Source organism: Lepidochelys kempii, chromosome 25, assembly GCF_965140265.1.
Source record: "Lepidochelys kempii isolate rLepKem1 chromosome 25, rLepKem1.hap2, whole genome shotgun sequence".
Lineage (NCBI taxonomy): Eukaryota > Metazoa > Chordata > Testudines > Cheloniidae > Lepidochelys > Lepidochelys kempii.
In genome coordinates, this window is record NC_133280.1 from 7,076,416 (window position 1) to 7,096,107 (window position 19,692).

General features: G+C 50.9%; 1 protein-coding gene across 6 annotated transcripts in view; it reads right to left on the reverse strand.

Moving 5' to 3' along the window:
- Positions 1 to 19,692, reverse strand: part of LINGO3 (leucine rich repeat and Ig domain containing 3) — a 109,371-nt gene that overhangs the window by 48,233 nt on the left and 41,446 nt on the right. The window contains exon 1 of one of the 6 annotated variants that reach the window (XM_073324107.1): positions 16,929 to 16,962. The exons of the other annotated variants lie outside the window; for them this stretch is intronic. The gene's annotated coding sequence lies outside the window, so the exon portion shown is untranslated. Of the gene's footprint in view, positions 1 to 16,928; positions 16,963 to 19,692 lie in introns of those variants that run through there. 6 annotated transcript variants of the gene reach the window in all.

Sequence of the window (19,692 nt, forward strand, 5' to 3'; positions counted from 1 at the left end):
AAAATGGAGGATAATGACACACTTTTAAAAGGGCTTTGAGATCCTCTGTTGAAAGGTGCTATATATCTGTGCAAGGTACTTTTAATGAAGTTATCCTCATCTGCCTTCTCATTGGGTATGATCATGAGAAAAGGTTACAAACACTAGGCGTGTTTAGTCCTGAGAAGAGAAGACTGAGGGGGGGAACCTGATAACAGTCTTCAAATCTGTTAAGGGCTGTTATAGAGAGGATGGTGATCAATTGTTCTCCATGTCCACTGAAGGTAGGGCAAGAAGTAATGGGCTTAATCTGCAGCAAGGGAGATTTAGGGTAGATATTAGGAAGAACTTTCTAACTCTCATGATAGTTAAGCTCTGGAACAGGCTTCCAAGGGAGGTTGTTGAATCCCCTCACTGGAGGCTTTGAAGAACAGGTTAGACAAACACCTCTCAGGGATGGTCTAGATTTACTTGGTCCTGCCTCAAGAATGTGGGGATGGAGTAGATCACCTCATGGTCCCTTCTAGCCTGACATTTCTATGAGTCTATGATGTACTGGAAGAGAGCGGTCAGAAGTACCTAAAACTGCCCAGAACTAGACAGCAGGACTAGCTCTGCCATATGGACTGGTCAGACAACCGCCTTGGGAAGCAGACGGTTGGTGACTGTATGTGGGGAACAGACCCTCTTAGCGTAGGGTGTGCAAAGGCAGCTTTAATAAGCTAGCCTGTGGGTTGTTTCTCAATTCCCAAAGTCAGTCAGGCCCAGATCCCCAAAGCTGTTCAGGATTTCGGTTGGTGTTAGGAACCTTTGTGGATCTGGATCACAGTGGCTCATAGGTGTTGCCTCTCCCATCCCTCTCTAGCCTTTCACTGCATCAGCACACTGCAAACCGAACATCACCCCATCCTGCTGTGCCTGGCATCACATCGCTGCCCGCACACCAGCCCATGCTGGGGTACACTGATCCAGGCTCACATCTGCAGCTGGTTCCAAACTCGTTCAGAGCCAAGGAGCCAAGCGTGAGGTTTGGTCCATTAAAGAAATAGGGGCCAGTTTGCAGAGCTTGGCTCTGACGTTTAGGAGTGTTTGGACCTGGGGTCGTGACTCACTGACTAAACCCAAAGTTAGCTTAGGAAGGTGTTCACCAAGAGTGGGTTGATTCCATCAAATCAGGCGCACCTCAGAACAACTTGAAGCTCCACTTCCTGTGAATTATACCCCCTCCTATTCTCTTACCGGGGAACCAGAGAGGTTAACAGGAGATGGCCATTACCATTGTCAGGTAACAACGTGGAGTGAATTAATTTCTCTCTGGATACAGTTGTTTCTCTCACTGATTCCCAAACAGTCCTCCACTCAGTTACGAGCCTCTTTATTCCCACCCAGCCCCCTTTCAAGTCTCTTGCCCTTTTCCTAGTCTCTATTCCACGAGGAAGGTTGCTGACTGGTTGAATCCATATGCCCAGCCCAGTGATTTACCAGAGGCCAGAGGTTCGTTGTCTCTTGACCAACACATAGGAATTTCACGCAGCTGGAGGGGATATTATTGACAGGTTTAAGAGACGAATGGAGAATCCTAAAGGGCTCAGGCAAGCTGGGGTGGAACAGATGTTCTGTCAGGAGGCTTTATCACACCGAGATATTAATATGAAATGTGAATGAATTCCAGGTCAGGAGCGCGAGTCAATTTCTGTAAAGTGAATGGGATTAGCAAAGCCAGGGAGGGAGGCAGGCAAGAGCTTCCAGGGCATTAGAGAGGCGCCTCTGCAGGGCTCCCCAGAGGGATGGTGATATCTCAGCAGCCAGTGGGGACAGCCTCTCTGTGCAAAGCATTAGGGACACTACTACTTGGTGGCATGCAGCGCACAAGCTGTCAGTGCTTAGTAGGGCAACGCGTGTCTGACTGCAGCTGCCCGGGGGCTGGGAGGCAACGGGTGAAATGCACGGGGAAGGCTCCCGGGGGGGGGATGCGACAAACCTCACTGGCCAAAGAAGTCCTGGCGACAGTAGCTCAGCTAGCAAAGGACACCAAACAGTGCACGTTGCATGGGGGAAGGGCACGCCCCAACAACAACAAAGCATTTTAAACGGAGGGGAAGCTAGATGGGGCAAGCAGGGTCAGTGCAGACAATACACTGGTATTTGATATTTATCTAGGACCTTCCCCCTGAAGGCTCCCAAAGCTACACGGATCAGGAGTGTCCTGCCTGTGTCTGGTGGCTACCTTGAGGGCAACCATGTTACAGAGAAAACGTACACCTGATTACTCACTGGAAACACGAGTCCTGGTCTCTGCTCTGCTGTTTTTAATCAAAGGGCTGGAATCAGCAGCACCGGTGCTACAGGTGGGGGGGGGGCGGACCGCCTCCCCCCCCATTGGCTCCCACCACAACAGGCTCTTGTGGGAATGGGAATACCCGGTGCAACTCCTGCTCCTTCGCTGCTGCCGGCTGCACTGCAGGTGAGGCAGGAGGCGAGAGTAGCTCTGGCTGCTCCGTTCCTTCCTGGCTGAGCAGGGGAAACCAGTGACCCTCAGCGCCCCCGTATTCACCCCCTCCCCGCTATTGTAATGGTCTTTGTACAACACGGGCCTTGGGAGCGGTCACCTGAAAACCAAGAACTCGCTGATCATTACTATGATGCACATGGGCAGTGGGGATGAGAAGTCAGGGATAGATGCTGGGGTTGGGACTAAGATGTGTTTAAACCAGGCATGTCAGGGGGAGCTGGTAATCAGGGCTGCCCTAGACAAAGGAATGCGTTTGCCTCTCCAACCAGCCCAGCCATCAGGCAGAGACAATGGAGATCCATTCACATATCAGGTAAACTGAGCTGTCAAGCAACAGGTGGGGGAGGAGACAGCCTGGCATCTGTGCCCCCAGCAGGAGAGAGAAGCTAGATCTGGTTTTACTGTCCAAGGAATCCATTGCAAAGGTTTACTGGTATAGAAAGTGGGGGCGGGGGGGGGAAAGGCGGCTGATCCTGAACCTCAAGGGATAAGCAATTGACTCAACTGATTGTATACAATATTACTGTATAGAGTGAGGTCTTTTCTGAAAGCTTAATGACACACTGGGATTAATATCATTGTGAGAGGTCTGTATTACCACCACATGAGGAAATATGGATCCTTAATGATATTATGCTTTAAAGTCTGTGGCCAAGCAGGTTCCCTGCCCGCCAGGAGAGAAGGCAGCTATTTGCCCATTACCTATGTAAATCAAGCATGATGCAATCAGAACAATGGAAGCCCAACTTACAGCCAGGGGGATGGGAAGCCCACAGGGAGGGAAAAACAGCCTGAGGACATCCTGCCTCTTGAAACAATGTCACTGAGCTTTGGGAGAGATAAACAAAGACAGAAGCCCTCTTTAGCATCCATCACTAGACAGACACAAGGGGACAGAGCTCTTCCAAGCTGAGAAAGAGGGGTGCTTCAAGCAACGGGGGGCAGGTTGAAGTCTCTGGAAGTGAATATAGGTGAGAAACCTGCTTAGGTTAAGATCTTTCCCCTAGGAAGACAAGGGAAGCCGGCACCTTGTACATCTGTGGAAGGTCCTGATTGAGGGAAAGTCAGCCATAACTGGCAGGAAGGGAGATTGGTGACAGAAACCAGGGCTGTCCCTACACCAAATGGCACTGCAGGCAAGGAGCATCTGTGGTGGCCCCACCTCCATGAGTTACATTTTTGAATACCTTATTTTTAAATTGCATTTGCAACCCATTTTGTGACTTTGATGCACGATTTGCATGCATGATTTATCCCTGTCATATAAGATGATAAATTGCACACTAGGATCTGTAAATCTGTATTTCTTCCTGGCATATATATAAGCAAATAAAAAAATGAGTTTTCTCTAAGCTTATGGAAACTTTTGTTGCTAAACAACAAAAACAGCAACCTGAGCCCAGTGCCCCCCAAGCCTGGCACCCCAAGTGGTTGCCTGGGTCACATGCCCCTAAATCTGACCCTGAGAGAAGCCATCTTGAACACAAACTGTACCTTGCCAGATTAAGTTTTAGACTTTTAGATGTGGATTTTCACTCTGATTTGCTTGTAACCCTTTCTTTGCTTGTAACTTTATTCCTTTGACTTGGCATCACCTAACCTGTGTCATGTAGTTAATAAATTTGCTTTATTTTTACTATGAACCAAGTCAGTGCTTTGTTTGCAGGGAAGGGGGTATTCACCCCTGGTAAGTTACTATGCTGTGATGTGCTTTTGTCTCTTTACGAGAACAAACCAATTTTACTATTTCTCCGAAGTGTCCAGGAGAGGGCTGAACATCACAGAGCACACGGTTGTGGGAAAATTCGGGACTGGGAGTGTGTGTGTGTGGGGGAGTCAGCTTGATGGTGATAACCAAGGCTGATAGAGACCAGGGAGTGTGACAGGTGTTGCTGGCAGGCTGCCGGAGTCAGAGTTGCTGGACCGGGACTGCAGTTATACAGACACTTAGGGTGGGACCTGCATGCTTGATGCTAACTCCCCTCGATGGATCACATGCTGGCTGGGGTTAGCCAGAGCACAGCCACTCCGCCTTGCGCCCAGCACAACCCTGCACCGGACGGAGGCACAGGAGCTGGGTGGTGCTAGCTGGCCACCTACAGGGGCCTCCCCAAGAGGGGACTTGGGGGTAGTTTCCCTATGCACCATGCAAGCAGAACAGAGTGGACCCGAAGTACTGATGGTGGCCACTTGACCTGTTTGAAATACTACATTTGCCCCTGAGCTGCAAGTGAATTCTCAGGCCCGGCGGGCAGAATAGAATCAAGCATATGTGGAAAGATTGCTAATTATCGTCTGGTTCAAGAGGCACCGCGCAGCTCTGCAGCTGGGAGAAGGATGAGGCAGGCAGCCCCCCAGTAAAGCTGGGCATTAGAGCACACGAGCTGCCACCTAAAATGAAGCCATCATCATTAGTGAGGCTTTATCCTTCCTATTCACAGGCCAGGCAGAAAATAAACCAGGCCCCTGCCTGCTGAGTGTATGTTTTTAATTAAGAAAAGCAGCAGTTGGAAAAACAAGAGGAATTCAAAACAGGCTGCTGCAAGAATGGACCCTCTGAATTGCAAAGGCAGGCTCCATGCCATCCAGAGGGTACCAGAGCAGGCCGAAGTCTCAGGCTGGGCAAGGGAGCAGGCCAGGAGGGAAGGGGGATTTAGCCCTCTCTAGGCCCAGCGTTGCAGCCTAGAGAACTGGGAGGCTTGACTTCAAAAGGGATCCAGTGAAGATAAATATATTCAAACAAGGAGCCAGGCGAGTCTCTCCTGCATGTTCCGAACACCACTTTAGAGCATTACGGCTTGTTCCTGTCTGCCTTGGCCCCTGTGAGGCTGTTTCCACAGGCGCAGGGTGGGTGTCAGATGCTTCCAGCCACACGAGGGAGTAGCTTCAGTCCGGCGGCCCGGCTCCATGCGTGTGTCTTCACTAGAGAAAAAGGCCCGTCCTTATCTCCTGTGAACTGACACCAGGTAAAGGCCTAGCGAGGACAAGGCAGGTTGTAGTTTTGACGTGTGTGAGCAGATTGAGGTGAAACTCTAGGCTCCCCTCTAGTGCTTACCTTAATCTACTAACTTGGAGGCGGGGAAGCTACAAACTGCCTTGTCTTCACCAGGACTTGACCACACGTGGGTTACCACGCTTTCGCTGGCGTGAGATAAGGACAGATCTTTTTTCCTATGACAGCCAAGGCCTAAGCGACAATATTAAGATAAAGAGCTAGCTGCTGTATGTACGACACGCACCCAGCGATCGGCAGCCTAGAACCTGCAACGCTCTGCCAGCATCCTGTCCCAGCATGCACTGGGTGCTGTATATAATCCACAGGCTCTGTGGAGACTGAGCAGGTAAGCCAGTGGGCCAACTGCCACAGGATTTGTGCTCTGGCCCCATCGCGGAGCCCGCACCGCCATCCCCTCCTGCACCCCAACCCCCAATGTCTTAGAGCATTCATGGCCCACCATACAATTTCCATACCCAGATGTGGCCCTCAGGCCTAACAGTTTGCCCACCCCTGGACTCTACACCATGCTGCAATCACACCTTGATTGCAGTGTCTACACCGCGGCGGGCAGGGGTCATTCCCAGCTCGAACTGAGCTAGCGTGCTGAAGATAGCAGTGTAGTTGCAGTGGCATGAGCAGCGGGAGGGCCTAGCTGGGGTCTCAGATGGGCCTGTACTTGGGTGCCCAGCTCCCTTGCCCCGCAGGACTCTGTGTCTACACTGTTGTTTTTACTGCCCCGGCTGTATCCGAGCTAGCGTGGATAAACCTACTGAGCTGAAGATTACACCTCCAGCGCCAGTGTGGACGCACAAATAGGTGCTAAGTGGTGTTTAACAAACAGTTAACGTGTGCTAGCCAACGGTTGCTAAAGGCACCTCCCTGTCCCAGGCAGACCAGGCCGGTGACAGAGAACCAGGAACAGAACCCAGGATGCCAGAGGCCCAGTTCTTTTCTCTGACTTCCAGGCAGCTCTCCCCCTTCACCGTGCAACTGGCAGGGCTCTGAGTAGGGCACAATTCTCAGCCTGATTAGCACAGCGGAGACAAGATCGATCGTCGTTGCCGCAGAGCTGGAGAAGAGATTAAATCAGAGCAGAGAAACGAGGAGGGTCAAAGAAGGCCAGTGATTTCCTTGCGTGTTTACCCACTGATGAGACTACCCTGAGCAGGCACTTAGAAATCCAAGCATGGGGATAATCTAACAGGAGCAGGGAGATGAAGGGAGCCCCAGGGGTGTGTGGAGAATTATCCCTAATCCCATCAGAGTCTCTGGCTAGAAAACAATTCTACCGTCTCTGCCACTCTCTGCACATCTTGCTCATTTCATTTCCAGACGCCACCTCTGCCTGTAAAATCAGAATGGGCTCAAGCTGGTGGGATGCCAAAGGGAAGAGCCGGTGCAGACGCAGAGAGAAACAACAGTGACAGCTGGCTGGGGTGTAACCACCGGCGCGATCCATTGTCCCAGCAGCGCTCTGGGGGCAGGGGCTGTCTTTGTACAGTGGCTAGCACAAGGGGGTCCTGGCTCATAACTGGGTTCCTAGACGATCCAACAACACTGCTACTCATTAATGCCGACACAGATGTGCAGACGCAGCATGTATCTACTGCCAGCCAGCTCCGTGGGGTCCTATTTAGTGCATGCTGCCTGTGCCGACCCTCCACCACCACACTAGGAACGGACCTGTCTGCCCCTCTTGGTCTAAAGCCTGAAGCCATCGGAGGGATATTAGACCCATAAGTCAAGGATATGCTCACAGAACCACAGATGTTGGAGAGTGAAGAGGTCTACTGCAATAGCTCACCCAGGCCAGCTCCTTGCCAATTCTGGCTTGATCGCTACTGGACATATTCTAATATAATATATATTGGATAATATATTAATATATTCAATAATAATATATTGAAGGGTCCCAAACCACAGGGTTCCCGTAGGAGACAGTACCTGTCTCTGAGAGGGACAGTTTTTGGATGTGGAAGTTTTTGCCGATATACCATCTTTCCTTTCCTTCATCTTAACCCTTTGTGATGGGGTGCACCACTCACCGCTGGATAGCGCCTCCTCCTGGCCCGCCTAGGGATTAGCTCTGCCTGGTGCTACGCCCCCTTCCCGTGGTTTGCACGCCGTCACTCCATCTCTCCCTCTGGTCTGCAGCCCCGTTCCTGCTCCAGGAACCGCAGGCTCCTCTTCGTGACTCAGCTGTCCAGCTAGGTCACAACCGTGGTTTCCCCTTTTGGGAAGGGTCTCTCCGTTCTAGAGTCTAGCCATTTTCGCAGTGGTGGGGATAGGGGTGGAGACGGGGATCCTTCCTAGGGACCTGTAGCTAGCAGCCTCCTGCTGCCTCTCCTTAACTTCTCACCAGTGTTGCTTCAATTCCCTGGGCCACTTCCCAGCAGCTCCAGCCCCTTCTTTGCTCTCTTCTCAGGGCCTCAAGCCTGCAAATCCCAGCAGCAACTGACTGCCTCTGCCCCTGCAGCTCTTTTTATATGGGCCAGCTGGGCCCTGATTGGCCGCTCCTCGCAGCCTCTCTCAGATTGGTTGCTCCCTGTGCAGTCTCCCTAGGTTGCTTTTAACTCCTTCCTTGCTGGTGTGGGGCGAACACCCCATCACATCCTAGATGTAGGTTGTACATGGCCCTCAGCACCAGACCATCCTAGCTGCCTTTGTACTATCCAGATCTTTTTCTCCTTAGAGTTTATGTCCTCCTAATATTTGCGAGATATTCTCACCTCCTCCTCACTTTTCAGTCTGTGCCTAGCCCGGCTGGAAATAGAGGGACTCTTTTATTCTTGCTGCACTATTCATTTCTTCCAGTCCTCTGACTGTTTGCACTGCCTCTTCCTTAAAATTACCTCCCTTTCCTCTCTCATGACATGGCTCGCAGCGCTGAACGCCGCGTCCCACCTACTCCGCAATTTGTAGGCGTTTTTCTCCACGGCTTCTTCGGTGAGCCCTTCCGTCCCCTGCTGGATTCAAAGAGCTTGCGAGCACTAGTTCTAAGCTTCCCTTTTATTCTTCACATCCTTAGGGAGTCCCGCCCTGTTGAAGAGAAGTCAAACCCCAGTGGCTACGACTCTAGCTGGAGCCTCATAGTTCTTGACTGGAAAGTTTTTTTTTTTTTTTTTAAAATATAGTTTAGGAACCTTTTCCCTGATGCTAAAGCTGTTTCCCAGCAGCGGTTGGGGTAGTTAGATCCCTCCATGGCTAGATCTGTACAAACACAGAACAAAGAGAGCTCCTGACCCAAAGAGCTTATCATCTTTAAACACCCCATCCCCGGCCCTGTACATTCTTTTGATGTGCTTTCCTTTCTCTCCCCCTTAGGTAGCTTATAGCAACTATACTGACATTCCACCTACCACTAACATCCCAATGAGGTTCACTAACAGCCACTACAGCAGAGTGACTGGCATTCGATAGCCCTTCCGTTTCTTCGTGCTTGTTTCCTTTTCCTTTGTGTACAGCCTATCTGCCAACATCCACGAACACAAAAGCCATACATTGAAAATGCGCATATATTTGCATAAATACATGCACAAACCAGCAGAGGTATGTGCCTTTGAATAATGTCCGGGGTGAAAGTCTGGGGAAATCTGAATTTGAAGAATCTAAATTCGGAGGTAAGTCAGGGAAACAGACAGGAACTTTTAAGCATTTTAGTCTCAGGGTGATTTCTTCACACACACAAATCATTCCCCGGTTTAATATGAAATCCTCCTGCACCAAGCCTGGAGCCCAGCATCAGAAGCTGATGATTGATTAGGTGTTCAGCAGAAAAGGCCAAAAAGCAGAAGTTTGTGGGGAAAAGCAGCAGAGTTGGCAGCATTGGCCAGGGATGTAAGTCCACTAATAACAAACTCCATTTTCCATCTCACAATAGGCACACGGATTACTGGAGTGAGACAAAAGATTTTCTTTTTCCTGGGCTCAAAACAGCCTGGGGCTTAGTACTGGGGAGATCGCAGAGATGATTAACTCTGTCACCTCATCTTCAGTTTTTGTCCAGGTCCCTATCAAATCTTCCTCCACTTGGGTTGTTGGTCCACAGACTATCATTAAATAGTGCTGGGAAATTCCATCTAGAATCGTTTGTATCCTTTTCGTTACATCCTTTCTCCTGTTACTTGGGAAGCAGAGAACCAGCCTCTTTTCTTCATCTGGGCCCCAGTTCCTCCCTGTGGATCCACCTCCTCTTTCCATCCAGTTCCTCCCTGTGGATCCACCTCCTCTTTCTTACAGGTATTTGGATTGGGAATCAGGACTCCTGGGTTCTCCTCCTGACTCTGTCGCAGATTCCCTCTGTGATCCTGGTAAGTCCCAACGTCAATTTCCTCTAGCTCTCAGGAGGTTGTGTGGCCAGATCCAATACAAGTTTGTGGAGGCCTTTGAGATTCTTAGATGGAAATCACTGTAGAAACACATGGCATAATTGCGGAGGACAGCACTCGGGTCGCAAGGTAAGATGACGACCGTACTGGTTTCGATTAGACTTTTCCTACAGCTTTTAAAACCTCATTAGATGCTTCGTTCTTCCATCTTCCTCCTCGTGCCTGGCTGCAGCCTCTGGCTGAGTGATTCCTTTGGAGCAAGGCTCCTGTGCAGTTGAAGGCACTCACTGATTCCAGTTTGGCTTCTTTTCCCTTTCCACAGACTTCGTCTGCCACCCCAGCTTCTCCACCTTCCCCCCCCCCAGTGCACATGTCAAACTCTCACCTAGCGAAGATGCCAAATAATATCTTCTCCTCCCTTACATTGGTCGCAAAAACGCTCCAAGAAGTAGCTCCCTCTGAGAAGCTGAGGAAGGGCAACGTACGAAAATGTCTGGTAATGGAATCCATTTGTTGTGACCAGCACGCTCCTAGTCATCATTCATAAACAGGCGCACAGCAGATGCCCAGATTCACTTCTTATTTCAGAACACCCTCTCTCCAGTGCTCTTAAAAACCCGGCTTGCCCTGGCCAGTTCACTGTGAGGCTGAGCCCTGGTCTACACTACAAGCCTTGGTAGCATCTCCACTAAGTCCACAGAGGCTCAGCTGCAGGGTTCGGATGGTCTCTATTTTCTCTCCTCCTATAATTCATGTGAAACTTTCATAGAATCATAGAATCATAGAATATCAGGGTTGGAAGGGACCTCAGGAGGTCATCTAGTCCAACCCCCTGCTCAAAGCAGGACCAATCCCCAACTAAATCATCCCAGCCAGGGCTTTGTCAAGCCTGACCTTAAAAACTTCTAAGGAAGGAGATTCTATCACCTCCCTAGGTAACGCATTCCAGTGTTTCACCACCCTCCTGGTGAAAAAGTTTTTCCTAATATCCAACCTAAACCTCCCCCACTGCAACTTGAGACCATTACTCCTTGTCCTGTGATCTTCTACCACTGAGAATAGTCTAGAACCATCCTCTTTGGAACCACCTCTCAGGTAGTTGAAAGCAGCTATCAAATTCCCCCACTCAGTGCCTGCCTGCCTTTTCGTTTGCACTCTCTGCTGTGGTCTTATCCCATCGTTCGCAGGGAAGGCTTCTAAGAGCTCAAACTGGCCTCTCGAATAGGTTTTCTTAAATACCTTCAGCCGAGTTCTCTTGCTCACACCGAGTTCTCTTGCTCAGAAAAATTACCTTAGGTCACACATAAGCAGCCAATCCAGTTTAAAAAGATGAAGGTAATATCCCAAATGGGGGTTTCTGCCTCAGAAGAGCATCACTCTCTGCTAAACACAAACTGCTGATTAAAACCTGACCCCTTCTGCCCTTTATTCTCCATCACAAATCTCGCAGAGCATGTTGGGAACCCTGAATAATTCTGTTCTCGATAATCAATTGGCATGCAACAGGCAGTACGTGCCTGCCCCAACTAACAGGATCATGACCTGATTCAAATGGCTTAAGTCAAAGCAGATTTTACTAGCAAGTTACACAAAAAGAGAGGATGGCATGAAATTCAGGCTGATGGTATGAAAATATGCTTTAATGTCAGGTCACAGCAGAAGAGGCCCCTAAGCATTCCCGCAGCTTACTTACAGGAATTGTTTAAGAAACATGAAAACCTTACATAGTAGCAGCTGAGTTGCCAAAATAACTTGCCATGCCCCACGGCTCTCTCCCAGTTTCAAGCCTCTTCCAAAGTCTAGGGGGTCAATTCTGCACCGCGGTATGGTCCCTTTAAGCAGCTACAGAGGCGTTACAGGGCAGTAAATGCAGTGAACTGCCATTGGGGGATAGCCCTCATGGTGGGGCTCTCTCAGATGGCTTAAAGCCAAAGCTGGCTCCATGTCGCCATTTCACAGCCCCCATCACATGGGGAGGGAAAAGGTATGACCTGAGTGCTCTGTATTCTGGCTATTCTCCAATGATACAATAGCCTTTGAGGGCTGTTGCAGCTGATTGTAAATTAGAGCAGCCTCAAGGCTGCTCTACCTTACAATAGGGGCCGGACAGACTCCCGGATAGTTCCAGAATATGGTCAAGTCATCTTTGCTCCCTCTCAGGTCTGTTCCTTCACTGAGAGCTGCTGGGCTGGGACAGAGAATTGAGGTCTGTCTCAAGTGTCTCAAGAAAGTACCACGTTTCACACGTTCCCCCACAATAAATGTGTGTGTCTGGAGAGACTCCCTGGAAGGTGAGATCGTTCCCCTGATATGGCAAGGGGAGGTTCACCCAATCAATATGTGATCATGGCGCGGTGTCGCTCTCCAGTCAGTCCACAAGAATGCAACTAATTGGTTCCTGTTACATAACTCTGTGCTCAGGTGAGCACTGACTTCCAGGTATGCAGACTAATATCCCTCTTCATGCTGGCTTACACAGGCGCCGACTTTCATTTTTCTGGGTGGGTGCTCCACCCCTGCCCCACCCTGAGGCCCTGCCCCTTCCCCCGAGGCCCAGCCCCCACCCTCGCTCCACTTCTTCGACCCCCTCCCCCCAGGCCTTCTGCCTGCTGCTGAACAGCTGATCAGCGGGGGCCACCAAACAGCTGATTGGCGGGTGGCTGGTGGATGTTGAGCACCCACGGAGTGAGCGCCTGTGCTGAATTATGCTGAGTTCTAACTCTCCATTTGTGAGGTTTACTTTGTATGGACATTGCTCTGCATTTAATTAAAGGATTCCCCCAACCTAAAGTACTGGATTTGATTTTCTTTCGCCACTCGAGCACTTTGGGCGACATCCGGACCCCAATGAAATCAGTGGCAAAACTCCCACGGACTTCAATGGAGCCAGGATCTCACACTTTCTGTCCAGTACAGCTGAGAACTTGGACGTCTGCACGTTGCAGAGTTGCCAGCTCTCCTGATCGGATCGCGAGTCTTGCATTTGCTGGTATTGTGTGATAAGCTCAGCTTTCATCTAAAAAGGAAACATTTCTGGCCCTCGGGATTGCAGAGAAAAGCTTGAAAACGTGACTCCCTAAAAGCTCAAAACCCAGAAGGCAAATAAAGAGCCCAGCCTTTCTTTTTGGGAAAAAAAAAATCTCATTGGGAATTTTTAACCCCAACTCATGATTTTGGGGGCCAGACGCGGTGCTGGCACGTGGCGCTGGCAACCCTGCATATCCAGCCACAGATTGTAACCAATCTGCTTTTCTTCTTGATAGACACTAACTACCTCTGAATCTCTGCCTGCAAAAGATGCTTCCCAGGGAGAAGACATTTAGATACGACCACAGTTTGCAACACTGCAAAAAGGTCACTGCGTGTAATAAAGACTGAAGTGCAGGGCCCATTCATCGGCACCTGGTATTTCCGGGGGTTAGCTAGTATCCCGTAAGAATTTTTATATTGACCAGGTGTATAATTCCTCTAAAGCCAGTGTTCTGGGGGACAGACTGACTCAGGGGAACAGGTAAGGGAATATACTGCAGATCACTGGTTTCAATCTGGTCCAGTATTGTACTGCCCAAATATAACTACTACATTGTATCCTTGCCTGTGCAAAATGAGACGCCATGTCTCAGTCCCGTTCCTAACGTCCGCATCACAGTGACACTGTCATGCTTGAGATTGTCGATAATCCCGGCAGCAAGCCAAGGACCAGGCCACACAGAATAAAATTTGCACTGACTTCAAGAAACGGTCCCTCCAGGTCAGGGCAGAGGCAGGCTTGTATGGTGTGGGATGGGGGAAACTTGCTTTGCACGGCTGCTGCCCCCGGTTCTGTAGATAAACAGACTAGGATGGCCAAAGGGTTATACCCTTCAGATCTCCTTTACAGGCGCCATCTTCCGAGTCCGATTGCATATTTCCTTGACATGCGGTGGCCTTGTCCATCACCTACCGTCAACTTGGTGGAGGCCACTGGGTGTTGTGTTGGAGACATGGATAAATTCAGAGGGCAGTCTGCGTGTCTAGAAGGAGTCAACGTTTGTATAACTTACGTCTTCCTCCTCGTCCCTCAATTTGTAAATTACACCAACAGAGAGGCCCTTGGATCAACAATCCCTAACACCCTCCCTCATCTTACTGTATTTGGCTCGCAGCGCTTAAGCCCCAAAATCTGAGCACTCTTCAAATCCTTCTGTTTGTTATATCTCCACAGCATGGTGCCCTTTGATAGCACACTCCAGCCAAGGAACTGACTGTGGATGGGGAATCCTAGCTCCTGGGGAATGCCCTCTAGCATGTCTCTAACGCTCTTCTTTCAAAATCCATCCCACTACTTTGCTGAGAGATTTACACAAAACAAACCAACAAAGAGTCTCCATAATGAACCATCCAATAGAAAAATCGGGCACGTGTGAATTCCAGGGCTCTCATCCTAGACAGGTTGACAGCAGAAACCACAACAGCAAAGTTCCAGACATCAGCTCCTACTGCCAGAAGATGCAAACATGACCCTCGAGTCAAAGCTAGATTCTTATCCAGGGGCAATCTGTTGTCCCTCCCCATCCCTAGCTTCTAGAGAGAGCTTCTGCCTCCCTTCCACCTGCTCTCTAACTTACTTACCTCATCTCTTCGCCTCCCTCTCCACGCCTGCCATGGTCTCCTGCCTGCCTTCATGGGTACCAGTTCTCTTCTCCAAGCACTTAGGCTTGCTTCCCCCTTGCCTTGGAGCCCACAGATCTTGCAAAGGAAGTTGTCAGCTCCTCCCAAGCATCAACGCAAGCCTGCTTTTGCTGATTACCCTTGTCCCAACAGCCCGCCACTCATTGCAGGTCAGATTACAAGATCCAGTAGCTCTTGCCTGACAACTCCAAATGTCAATGCCAGAGGAGAGGCGCATTTGCAGGGCAGCCTGGCTGGTGCCCACTGGAAGTGAAGCAGTATTCTCCGAGCATACTGGAGATGGATGGCAGGGCATGAACAGCCCTTGACCCCAAGGTGGCCAAAGCATAGCCTGTGGGCCAAACTCTATCCACTGGGTTCCACAAATGCAACTCCTGGAGAGATTACAGACCCCAGCACACAATGCGGCACCTTGGTCGGCGAGGAAGGGGACTGGAATCGGAATAGGGCATTGCACGGGGAGTGCTGTAGATTCCACAGGCCACACACCCATGCGGAAGATACAAGGCTATAGCTCATGGGCGTTAGGCGCCATTGGGACCATTGTCTGGGCAGCGCTCATTTCACACAATTGCTTTGCTCAAGCCTTTCTCAGGGGTGTTTCACCCAAATGGGGTCAGGCTGCACATACGAGGGTAAATGGGACAGCTGTGAAAAGGTCTCGTCTTGCACAAGGGCCACGCTGTAGTACCTATCCACTGGCCCAAGGGGTCCCTGCACCTCCCATCACATCACCTTGGGAGTATTCCATGGCCTGGTGCACAATACACGAAATACAGGAAAAGGATGATTAAATAATCACAGCAGAAAGCATACGCTGTAATTATCCCCCTTTCAGAAGGCTGATTAATGACAGGCCTCTGCAGCATGCATGCCAGCTCAACGTCCTACCTGAAACACACTCATCTCTCCCTCTCCTGAGGCTGACGGCTCACGGTTCTGCTAAGCCTCAACAGGCAGGTTTGGCCCAAGCTGTTCTTTCCCGGATCTGGCACAGGAAGTGCGGAGCTTCCAGCGGCCAGGGAAGATCCCTGCCATGTTTCTGATCAGGGCTTTGTAGCAAACTCAGCAGAAGCAGCTTCCCACAGAGTCAATCCTAGGTACCCAGGATTTGCCATAGCAAATTAGACCTTTCATCCACCCAGGCCAGTGTTTCACTTGCGGCTGTATTCGATAGCACCACTCGTCCATTAAGCCCCATGTCTACCCATAGGCGTGTTGGATTATAGATTGGGCCCAGTGCATGCTGGGTCAGGACTCTTTGGGAGATGTGACAGGTCTGGGTATTTCCTGCCATATCATAGAATATCAGGGTTGGAAGGAACCTCAGGAGGTCATCTAGTCCAACCCCATGCTCAAAGTAGGACCAATCCCCAATTTTTGCCCCAGATCCCTAAATGGCCCCCTCAAGGATTGAACTCACAACCCAGGGTTTAACAGGCCAATGCTCAAACCACTGAGCTATCCCTCCCTGCCAATAAACAGGACCAGTTCCCAGTTTTTGCCCTAGACCCCTAAATGGCCCCCTCAAGGGTTGAACTCACAACCCAGGGTTTAGCAGGCCAATGCTCAAACCACTGAGCTATCCCTCCCCCTTGGGAGACTTTACTGAGTTAAGTTTAAGCATCTTTGGGGTCCCTTGTATTAAATGGATGGGGAGGTGGAGAGATGTGACAGATGTGAGACCTGGGGGTTCAAAGGACTGTACTGAACAATGGGCCAGACAAGAATGGACTCTTAGAACAAAAAAGTGTGAAGTGGTTTTCCTGCGGAATATCTAGCGCAGTGGCTCTCAACCTTTCCAGATGACTGTACCCCTTTCAGGAGCCTGATTTATCTTGCGTACCCGGAGTTTCACCTCGCTTAAAAACGACTTGTTTACAAAATCAGACATAAAAATATAAGTGTCACAGCTCATTATTACTGAGAAATCGGTGCCTTTCTCATTTTTACCATACAGTAATAAAACAAATCAGTTGGAATATAAATATTGTCCTTACGTTCCCGGGTATAGTGTATAGAGCAATGTAGGGAGCCAGGGTGGCTCCCCTCCGAACCAGAGGGTAAAGAGCCACCCTCTGAGCCTGAGTGGGCGGGGCCAGGCCAAGCTTCCGCCAATCCCCGGAAGGGGAAGGGTGGGACAGGAAGTACAAAGGGTGGGGCCCTCTGCCCAGGGGGGAGAGCACCAGGGAGGGAGACAGACACAGGCTGCGGGCTGCTCCCTCGCGATCCTGTTGCTGACCCAGGCGAAGCCCTGGGCAAGGAGGAGCCTGACCGGGGGGAAGGCCTGTGGCAACCAGGGCTGCCGGCCGCTGAATACCCAGAGGACCTGGAGGGGCCTGACTGCAGCCCGGGCCAGCGTGAGACCGATACCGAGGGCGAGCGGGGGTGGCCCGCAGCGGAATACCCGGAGGAACCGGAGCTGCCCGCAGCGGATTACCCGGAGGAGACGGAGGATCCGGAGCTGCCCGCAGCGGAATACCCGGAGGAGACGGAGGATCCGGAGCTGCCCGCAGCGGATTACCCGGAGGAGACGGAGGATCCGGAGCTGCCCGCAGCGGATTACCCGGAGGAGACGAAGGATCCGGAGCTGCCCGCAGCGGAATACCCGGAGGAGACGGAGGATCCGGAGCTGCCCGCAGCGGATTACCCGGAGGAGACGGAGGATCCGGAGCTGCCCGCAGCGGATTTCCCGGAGGAGACGGAGGATCCGGAGCTGCCCGCAGCGGATTACCCGGAGGAGACGGAAGATCCGGAGCTGCCCGCAGCGGATTACCCGGAGGAGACGGAAGATCCGGAGCTGTCCGCAGCGGATTACCTGGAGGAGTTGGAGGGACCAGAGCAACCCGCCTGAGAGAGACCGGGTAGGAAGTAGCCCAGGGGCCCAACTACACCGTGGGGTGGGTTTGTTTGGTCAGTGGGCGCGGACTGCCCCGCTGACCCAGCGGCGGGACCTTTGCCTCCCGCCACTGTCAGGGCCCTGGGCTGGAACGCAGTGGAGTTGGGTGGGCCTGCGTTCCCCTACCCCGGCGCTCCCCTGCCGGAGGGGCGCGCGACTGACTCCGGCCGGCGCTCCCCTGCCTGAGGGGCGCGCTACTGACTCTTGCCGGCACACCTTCCCGCTAATTCCCCAACGCCCGGGAGGTGGGGCCGAGGCCTGCCACGGAGACCATTGCTCTCCATCGCCCCTAGGGGCTCAGAGGACCGACCGACACCCGTCACAAGCAATATAAACAAGTCATGTCTGAAATTTTCATTTGTACTTACTGGGCTAGAGATTTTTATGTAGCCTGTTGTAAAATTAGGCAAATCTCTAGATGAGTTGTGTACCCCCAGGGGTATGTGGGCCCCTGATTGAGAACCACTCATCTAGGGGGAGGAGAAGAGGTCCAGCTCCTGAGTCAGCTGTCCCCTCTCTTGGGTACACACCCCCATCACTCTCTCTCTCCTGACCAGGGGTTTTCCAGGCTGCACAGTTCCCTGCCTAAAGCCAAACCACTTAAAAGGCTTTGCTTTCTCTCCAGAGGTTACAAACACTGTAGTTGCTCATAGTTACAAGGTACCAGCCAGATCTTCTTAAGCAAGCACAGTTATCCTTAAGGTGAAAGCAGCCCAGAGAACACATTAAAAACAACGAAAGGAAACTACACGCATGCTAAGCAGCTTACCAGAGGTCACCCCAACTCCAACTTTGGGCTCTGGCAGGTGTCAGCCCTGTAAAACCCACAGCTGGGTCTTTCCCCGAAGTGACAAGTTCATAACGGCCCCAGATTCAGAGCAACCAGGAATAGTTCAGTCTTTCCTTTCTACAGCGTGGACCTTTGATCTTGGCCTCATGTAACAGCTGATCAGCAGACAAGCTTCAAAAGGCTGGGTTTATGCATCGCCGAAGGGGAGGGGGTGGGATTTGGATTCTCCTGCCCCTAGATAGTCCCCAGCAAAACCACTTAACGTTTTTTGTTCCTAAAGGCCATTCTCATCTGGCCCTTCTTCAGTGGGTCTCACATCTCCCCTCTCCAGAGGTTAATACAATTCCGGTCCACAGTAATACATAAACCTTTCCTTTAATGCAGTGGACTCCAAAGAAACTTCAGCTTCATTCAATAAGGTCAATAAAGGTAGGGCAGGAAATTGTCATATCTGTTGAGCTGCCCATGCTGCATCTTTAACACTAGTCCGAATAGATTATTGCTCGTTACCACTTGCCTTGCAGTAGCTCCTAGAAGCCCCAGTCACGGCTCAGGGCCCCACTGGGTTAGGCGCTGCACAAACACAGAATAAAAGGATGGCCCCTGCCCCTGATGACAGTCTATATAGTTTCAGAGTCACATCACCAGCTTTTCTTGATGGTGGAATCATGGCTTTCAAACTCTTCTTGAAGAACTCCTGATTTCTGATCCCATTTTTCTGTCTTCATTTTTCCTCCCAGTCAATTTGCCCTGCATCATAGACCATTGTCAGATGCACAGCGGTCTGGGGATACAACACAGCCAGCAGCTTTCAGTCTTCACCAAGCGAGACGTTCCTATTACTTAACTTTTAAAGCCCCCTTCCCACCCTCTGGGCCCACCACACACACACACATGCTTCTTAGTAGAGGTGTATATGTTTGAAGGAGACTGTCTAGCTAAATGGCATCGCTCAGACCTAACTCCAGTTCTGGATCTGATGAGGTGCAACCATAGTAAAAGGGAATTCCCTACTGGACAGAGCATTTCACTGAGGATACCAGGGTGCTCCTGCCTCTGAGAGTACCCCAGATTGGGTGGGGAAACCGTGGTGGTGGTGGGGAGTTTTTTGGACTCTGTATGGAGCTGGACATCGTCCGAGAACGTGGCTGGGAGAGAAGAGTGAATAGCTTTGGAAGCAAGCTTGCCAGACTCCTGCCTAGTGGGCAGAGAGTGCTGGTGGCCTCTGGGCTGGAATGTTCTGGAGAACAATGATCCTGGATGGAGGGAGAGTGGAATATCAGAGTTCCAGAAACTTGTTCGGTTCTCTGTGCATTTCAGCTCCAGTTAGGATCAATCCAGGGCTCAAGGCATTTATTTCAAAGCTGTCCACAGTGGTTGCATTTAAAGTTTTCTTGTCCTCCCAAGACCCTGGGAGCAGCCAGTGAAGAAAGCGAAATGCCATTACAGGGGAAAATAATGCCTAACGTTGCCCCACAAACCTTCATCCCCAACAGCAGCATCCAGTCTGAACCA